Genomic DNA, 9,266 nt, shown 5'->3' on the forward strand with positions numbered 1-9,266 from the left:
AGTGGAACGCACACATCCCAAAGAGTTTGCAGAGAATGATTCTCTCTAGTTTTTATAGGAAGATATTTCCTTTTCTACCGTAGGCCCAAATAGCTTGAAATCTCCACTTGGAAATTCAAGAAAAAGAGGGTTTCAAATCTGCTCTGTCTAAAGTAAGGTTCAACTCTGTGAGTTGAACACAGGCAGCCCAAAGAAGTTACTGACAATTCTTCTGTCTAGCGTTATACGCAGAAATCCCGTTTCCAACAAAATCCTCAAAGAGGTCCAAATATCCACTTGCAGATTTTACAAATAGAGTGTTTCCAAACTGCTCTATGAAAACAAAGGTTAAACTCTGTGAGAGGAACGCACACATCCCAAAGTGTTTGCTGAGAATGATTCCCTCTAGTTTTTATATGAAGATACTTCCTTTTCTACCATAGGCCCAAATCTCTTGAAATCTCCACTTGCAAATTCCACAAAAAGAGGGTTTCAAATCTGCTCTGTCTAAAGGAAGGTTCAACTCTGTGTATTGAACACACGCAGGCCAAAGAAGTTACTGAGAATTCTTCTGTCTAGCGTTATATGCAGAAATCCCGTTTCCAACGATATCCTCAAAGAGGTCCAAATATCCAATTGCAGGCTTTACAAACAGAGTGTTTCCAAACTGCTCTATGAAAACAAAGGTTAAACTCTGTGAGTGGAACTCACAAATCCCAAAGTGGTTGCTGAGAATGATTCTCTCTAGTTTTTATACGAAGATATTTCCTTTTCTACCGTAGGCCCAAAATCGCTTGAAATCTCCACTTGGAAATTCCTCAAAAAGAGGGTTTCAAATCTGCTCTGTCTAAAGTAAGGTTCAACTCTGTGAGTTGAACACACGCAGCCCAAAGAAGTTACTGACAATTCTTCTGTCTAGCGTTATATGCAGAAATCCCGTTTCCAACGAAATCCTCAAAGAGGTCTCAATATCCACTTGCAGACTTTACAAACAGAGTGTTTCCAGACTGCTCTATGAAAACAAAGGTTAAACACTGTGAGTGGAACTCACACATCTCAAAGTGGTTGCTGAGAATGATTCTCTCTAGTTTTTATACGAAGATATTTCCTTTTCAACCGTAGGCCCAAAATCGATTGAAATCTCCACTTGGAAATTCCACAAAAAGAGGGTTTCAAATCTGCTCTGTCTAAAGTAAGGTTCAACTCTGTCAGTTGAACACATGCAGCCCAAAGAAGTTACTGAGAATTCTTCTGTCTAGCGTTATATGCAGAAATCCCGTTTCCAACGAAATCCTCAAAGAGGTCCAAATATCCACTTGCAGGCTTTACAAACAGAGTGTTTCCAAACTGCTCTATGAACACAAAGGTTTAACTCTGTGAGTGGAACTCACACATCCCAAAGTGGTTGCTGAGAATGATTCTCTCTAGTTTTTATACGAAGATATTTCCTTTTCTACCGTAGGCCCAAAATCGCTTGAAATCTCCACTTGGAAATTCCACAAAAAGAGGGTTTCAAATCTGCTCTGTCTAAAGTAAGGTTCAACTCTGTCAGTTGAACACATGCAGCCCAAAGAAGTTACTGAGAATTCTTCTGTCTTGCGTTATATGCAGAAATCCCGTTTCCAACGAAATCCTCAAAGAGGTCCAAATATCCACTTGCAGGCTTTACAAACAGAGTGTTTCCAAACTGCTCTATGAACACAAAGGTTAAACTCTGTGAGTGCAACTCACACATCCCAAAGTGGTTGCTGAGAATGATTCTCTCTAGTTTTTATACGAAGATATTTCCTTTTCTACCGTAGGCCCATAATCGCTTGAAATCTCCACTTGGAAATTCCACAAAAAGAGGGTTTCAAATCTGCTCTGTCTAAAGTAAGGTTCAACTCTGTGAGTTGAACACATGCAGCCCAAAGAAGTTACTGAGAATTCTTCTGTCTAGCGTTATATGCAGAAATCCCGTTTCCAACGAAATCCTCAAAGAGGTCCAAATATCCACTTGCAGACTTTACAAACAGAGTGTTTCCAATCTGCTCTATGAAAACATAGGTTAAACTCTGTGAGTGGAACGCACACATCCCAAAGAGTTTGCAGAGAATGATTCTCTCTAGTTTTTATACGAAGATATTTCCTTTTCTACCGTAGGCCCAAATAGCTTGAAATCTCCACTTGGAAATTCAAGAAAAAGAGGGTTTCAAATCTGCTCTGTCTAAAGTAAGGTTCAACTCTGTGAGTTGAACACAGGCAGCCCAAAGAAGTTACTGACAATTCTTCTGTCTAGCGTTATACGCAGAAATCCCGTTTCCAACAAAATCCTCAAAGAGGTCCAAATATCCACTTGCAGATTTTACAAATAGAGTGTTTCCAAACTGCTCTATGAAAACAAAGGTTAAACTCTGTGAGAGGAACGCACACATCCCAAAGTGTTTGCTGAGAATGATTCCCTCTAGTTTTTATATGAAGATACTTCCTTTTCTACCATAGGCCCAAATCTCTTGAAATCTCCACTTGCAAATTCCACAAAAAGAGGGTTTCAAATCTGCTCTGTCTAAAGGAAGGTTCAACTCTGTGTATTGAACACACGCAGGCCAAAGAAGTTACTGAGAATTCTTCTGTCTAGCGTTATATGCAGAAATCCCGTTTCCAACGATATCCTCAAAGAGGTCCAAATATCCAATTGCAGGCTTTACAAACAGAGTGTTTCCAAACTGCTCTATGAAAACAAAGGTTAAACTCTGTGAGTGGAACTCACAAATCCCAAAGTGGTTGCTGAGAATGATTCTCTCTAGTTTTTATACGAAGATATTTCCTTTTCTACCGTAGGCCCAAAATCGCTTGAAATCTCCACTTGGAAATTCCTCAAAAAGAGGGTTTAAAATCTGCTCTGTCTAAAGTAAGGTTCAACTCTGTGAGTTGAACACACGCAGCCCAAAGAAGTTACTGACAATTCTTCTGTCTAGCGTTATATGCAGAAAACCCGTTTCCAACGAAATCCTCAAAGAGGTCTCAATATCCACTTGCAGACTTTACAAACAGAGTGTTTCCAGACTGCTCTATGAAAACAAAGGTTAAACACTGTGAGTGGAACTCACACATCTCAAAGTGGTTGCTGAGAATGATTCTCTCTAGTTTTTATACGAAGATATTTCCTTTTCAACCGTAGGCCCAAAATCGATTGAAATCTCCACTTGGAAATTCCACAAAAAGAGGGTTTCAAATCTGCTCTGTCTAAAGTAAGGTTCAACTCTGTCAGTTGAACACATGCAGCCCAAAGAAGTTACTGAGAATTCTTCTGTCTAGCGTTATATGCAGAAATCCCGTTTCCAAAGAAATCCTCAAAGAGGTCCAAATATCCACTTGCAGATTTTACAAATAGAGTGTTTCCAAACTGCTCTATGAAAACAAAGGTTAAACTCTGTGAGAGGAACGCACACATCCCAAAGTGTTTGCTGAGAATGATTCCCTCTAGTTTTTATATGAAGATATTTCCTTTTCTACCATAGGCCCAAATCTCTTGAAATCTCCACTTGCAAATTCCACAAAAAGAGGGTTTCAAATCTGCTCTGTCTAAAGGAAGGTTCAACTCTGTGTATTGAACACACGCAGGCCAAAGAAGTTACTGAGAATTCTTCTGTCTAGCGTTATATGCAGAAATCCCGTTTCCAACGATATCCTCAAAGAGGTCCAAATATCCAATTGCAGGCTTTACAAACAGAGTGTTTCCAAACTGCTCTATGAATACAAAGGTTAAACTCTGTGAGTGGAACTCACAAATCCCAAAGTGGTTGCTGAGAATGATTCTCTCTAGTTTTTATACGAAGATATTTCCTTTTCTACCGTAGGCCCAAAATCGCTTGAAATCTCCACTTGGAAATTCCTCAAAAAGAGGGTTTAAAATCTGCTCTGTCTAAAGTAAGGTTCAACTCTGTGAGTTGAACACACGCAGCCCAAAGAAGTTACTGACAATTCTTCTGTCTAGCGTTATATGCAGAAATCCCGTTTCCAACGAAATCCTCAAAGAGGTCTCAATATCCACTTGCAGACTTTACAAACAGAGTGTTTCCAGACTGCTCTATGAAAACAAAGGTTAAACACTGTGAGTGGAACTCACACATCTCAAAGTGGTTGCTGAGAATGATTCTCTCTAGTTTTTATACGAAGATATTTCCTTTTCAACCGTAGGCCCAAAATCGATTGAAATCTCCACTTGGAAATTCCACAAAAAGAGGGTTTCAAATCTGCTCTGTCTAAAGTAAGGTTCAACTCTGTCAGTTGAACACATGCAGCCCAAAGAAGTTACTGAGAATTCTTCTGTCTAGCGTTATATGCAGAAATCCCGTTTCCAACGAAATCCTCAAAGAGGTCCAAATATCCACTTGCAGGCTTTACAAACAGAGTGTTTCCAAACTGCTCTATGAACACAAAGGTTAAACTCTGTGAGTGGAACTCACACATCCCAAAGTGGTTGCTGAGAATGATTCTCTCTAGTTTTTATACGAAGATATTTCCTTTTCTACCGTAGGCCCAAAATCGCTTGAAATCTCCACTTGGAAATTCCACAAAAAGAGGGTTTCAAATCTGCTCTGTCTAAAGTAAGGTTCAACTCTGTCAGTTGAACACATGCAGCCCAAAGAAGTTACTGAGAATTCTTCTGTCTAGCGTTATATGCGGAAATCCCGTTTCCAACGAAATCCTCAAAGAGGTCCAAATATCCACTTGCAGGCTTTACAAACAGAGTGTTTCCAAACTGCTCTATGAACACAAAGGTTAAACTCTGTGAGTGCAACTCACACATCCCAAAGTGGTTGCTGAGAATGATTCTCTCTAGTTTTTATACGAAGATATTTCCTTTTCTACCGTAGGCCCATAATCGCTTGAAATCTCCACTTGGAAATTCCACAAAAAGAGGGTTTCAAATCTGCTCTGTCTAAAGTAAGGTTCAACTCTGTGAGTTGAACACATGCAGCCCAAAGAAGTTACTGAGAATTCTTCTGTCTAGCGTTATATGCAGAAATCCCGTTTCCAACGAAATCCTCAAAGAGGTCCAAATATCCACTTGCAGACTTTACAAACAGAGTGTTTCCAATCTGCTCTATGAAAACATAGGTTAAACTCTGTGAGTGGAACGCACACATCCCAAAGAGTTTGCAGAGAATGATTCTCTCTAGTTTTTATACGAAGATATTTCCTTTTCTACCGTAGGCCCAAATAGCTTGAAATCTCCACTTGGAAATTCAAGAAAAAGAGGGTTTCAAATCTGCTCTGTCTAAAGTAAGGTTCAACTCTGTGAGTTGAACACAGGCAGCCCAAAGAAGTTACTGACAATTCTTCTGTCTAGCGTTATACGCAGAAATCCCGTTTCCAACAAAATCCTCAAAGAGGTCCAAATATCCACTTGCAGATTTTACAAATAGAGTGTTTCCAAACTGCTCTATGAAAACAAAGGTTAAACTCTGTGAGAGGAACGCACACATCCCAAAGTGTTTGCTGAGAATGATTCCCTCTAGTTTTTATATGAAGATACTTACTTTTCTACCATAGGCCCAAATCTCTAGAAATCTCCACTTGCAAATTCCACAAAAAGGGGGTTCCAAATCTGCTCTGTCTAAAGGAAGGTTCAACTCTGTGTATTGAACACATGCAGGCCAAAGAAGTTACTGAGAATTCTTCTGTCTAGCGTTATATGCAGAAATCCCGTTTCCAACGATATCCTCAAAGAGGTCCAAATATCCAATTGCAGGCTTTACAAACAGAGTGTTTCCAAACTGCTCTATGAAAACAAAGGTTAAACTCTGTGAGTGGAACTCACAAATCCCAAAGTGGTTGCTGAGAATGATTCTCTCTAGTTTTTATACGAAGATATTTCCTTTTCTACCGTAGGCCCAAAATCGCTTGAAATCTCCACTTGGAAATTCCTCAAAAAGAGGGTTTAAAATCTGCTCTGTCTAAAGTAAGGTTCAACTCTGTGAGTTGAACACACGCAGCCCAAAGAAGTTACTGACAATTCTTCTGTCTAGCGTTATATGCAGAAATCCCGTTTCCAACGAAATCCTCAAAGAGGTCTCAATATCCACTTGCAGACTTTACAAACAGAGTGTTTCCAGACTGCTCTATGAAAACAAAGGTTAAACACTGTGAGTGGAACTCACACATCTCAAAGTGGTTGCTGAGAATGATTCTCTCTAGTTTTTATACGAAGATATTTCCTTTTCAACCGTAGGCCCAAAATCGATTGAAATCTCCACTTGGAAATTCCACAAAAAGAGGGTTTCAAATCTGCTCTGTCTAAAGTAAGGTTCAACTCTGTCAGTTGAACACATGCAGCCCAAAGAAGTTACTGAGAATTCTTCTGTCTAGCGTTATATGCAGAAATCCCGTTTCCAACGAAATCCTCAAAGAGGTCCAAATATCCACTTGCAGATTTTACAAATAGAGTGTTTCCAAACTGCTCTATGAAAACAAAGGTTAAACTCTGTGAGAGGAACGCACACATCCCAAAGTGTTTGCTGAGAATGATTCCCTCTAGTTTTTATATGAAGATATTTCCTTTTCTACCATAGGCCCAAATCTCTTGAAATCTCCACTTGCAAATTCCACAAAAAGAGGGTTTCAAATCTGCTCTGTCTAAAGGAAGGTTCAACTCTGTGTATTGAACACACGCAGGCCAAAGAAGTTACTGAGAATTCTTCTGTCTAGCGTTATATGCAGAAATCCCGTTTCCAACGATATCCTCAAAGAGGTCCAAATATCCAATTGCAGGCTTTACAAACAGAGTGTTTCCAAACTGCTCTATGAAAACAAAGGTTAAACTCTGTGAGTGGAACTCACAAATCCCAAAGTGGTTGCTGAGAATGATTCTCTCTAGTTTTTATACGAAGATATTTCCTTTTCTACCGTAGGCCCAAAATCGCTTGAAATCTCCACTTGGAAATTCCTCAAAAAGAGGGTTTCAAATCTGCTCTGTCTAAAGTAAGGTTCAACTCTGTGAGTTGAACACACGCAGCCCAAAGAAGTTACTGACAATTCTTCTGTCTAGCGTTATATGCAGAAATCCCGTTTCCAACGAAATCCTCAAAGAGGTCTCAATATCCACTTGCAGACTTTACAAACAGAGTGTTTCCAGACTGCTCTATGAAAACAAAGGTTAAACACTGTGAGTGGAACTCACACATCTCAAAGTGGTTGCTGAGAGTGATTCTCTCTAGTTTTTATACGAAGATATTTCCTTTTCAACCGTAGGCCCAAAATCGATTGAAATCTCCACTTGGAAATTCCACAAAAAGAGGGTTTCAAATCTGCTCTGTCTAAAGTAAGGTTCAACTCTGTCAGTTGAACACATGCAGCCCAAAGAAGTTACTGAGAATTCTTCTGTCTAGCGTTATATGCAGAAATCCCGTTTCCAACGAAATCCTCAAAGAGGTCCAAATATCCACTTGCAGGCTTTACAAACAGAGTGTTTCCAAACTGCTCTATGAACACAAAGGTTAAACTCTGTGAGTGGAACTCACACATCCCAAAGTGGTTGCTGAGAATGATTCTCTCTAGTTTTTATACGAAGATATTTCCTTTTCTACCGTAGGCCCAAAATCGCTTGAAATCTCCACTTGGAAATTCCACAAAAAGAGGGTTTCAAATCTGCTCTGTCTAAAGTAAGGTTCAACTCTGTCAGTTGAACACATGCAGCCCAAAGAAGTTACTGAGAATTCTTCTGTCTAGCGTTATATGCAGAAATCCCGTTTCCAACGAAATCCTCAAAGAGGTCCAAATATCCACTTGCAGGCTTTACAAACAGAGTGTTTCCAAACTGCTCTATGAACACAAAGGTTAAACTCTGTGAGTGCAACTCACACATCCCAAAGTGGTTGCTGAGAATGATTCTCTCTAGTTTTTATACGAAGATATTTCCTTTTCTACCGTAGGCCCAAAATCGCTTGAAATCTCCACTTGGAAATTCCACAAAAAGAGGGTTTCAAATCTGCTCTGTCTAAAGTAAGGTTCAACTCTGTGAGTTGAACACATGCAGCCCAAAGAAGTTACTGAGAATTCTTCTGTCTAGCGTTATATGCAGAAATCCCGTTTCCAACGAAATCCTCAAAGAGGTCCAAATATCCACTTGCAGACTTTACAAACAGAGTGTTTCCAATCTGCTCTATGAAAACATAGGTTAAACTCTGTGAGTGGAACGCACACATCCCAAAGAGTTTGCAGAGAATGATTCTCTCTAGTTTTTATAGGAAGATATTTCCTTTTCTACCGTAGGCCCAAATAGCTTGAAATCTCCACTTGGAAATTCAAGAAAAAGAGGGTTTCAAATCTGCTCTGTCTAAAGTAAGGTTCAACTCTGTGAGTTGAACACAGGCAGCCCAAAGAAGTTACTGACAATTCTTCTGTCTAGCGTTATACGCAGAAATCCCGTTTCCAACAAAATCCTCAAAGAGGTCCAAATATCCACTTGCAGATTTTACAAATAGAGTGTTTCCAAACTGCTCTATGAAAACAAAGGTTAAACTCTGTGAGAGGAACGCACACATCCCAAAGTGTTTGCTGAGAATGATTCCCTCTAGTTTTTATATGAAGATATTTCCTTTTCTACCATAGGCCCAAATCTCTTGAAATCTCCACTTGCAAATTCCACAAAAAGAGGGTTTCAAATCTGCTCTGTCTAAAGGAAGGTTCAACTCTGTGTATTGAACACACGCAGGCCAAAGAAGTTACTGAGAATTCTTCTGTCTAGCGTTATATGCAGAAATCCCGTTTCCAACGATATCCTCAAAGAGGTCCAAATATCCAACTGCAGGCTTTACAAACAGAGTGTTTCCAAACTGCTCTATGAAAACAAAGGTTAAACTCTGTGAGTGGAACTCACAAATCCCAAAGTGGTTGCTGAGAATGATTCTCTCTAGTTTTTATACGAAGATATTTCCTTTTCTACCGTAGGACCAAAATCGCTTGAAATCTCCACTTGGAAATTCCTCAAAAAGAGGGTTTAAAATCTGCTCTGTCTAAAGTAAGGTTCAACTCTGTGAGTTGAACACACGCAGCCCAAAGAAGTTACTGACAATTCTTCTGTCTAGCGTTATATGCAGAAATCCCGTTTCCAACGAAATCCTCAAAGAGGTCTCAATATCCACTTGCAGACTTTACAAACAGAGTGTTTCCAGACTGCTCTATGAAAACAAAGGTTAAACACTGTGAGTGGAACTCACACATCTCAAAGTGGTTGCTGAGAATGATTCTCTCTAGTTTTTATACGAAGATATTTCCTTTTCAACCGTAGGCCCAAAATCGAT

The sequence above is a fragment of the Gorilla gorilla genome, chromosome 20 (genome assembly GCF_029281585.2).
Source record: "Gorilla gorilla gorilla isolate KB3781 chromosome 20, NHGRI_mGorGor1-v2.1_pri, whole genome shotgun sequence".
Lineage (NCBI taxonomy): Eukaryota > Metazoa > Chordata > Mammalia > Primates > Hominidae > Gorilla > Gorilla gorilla.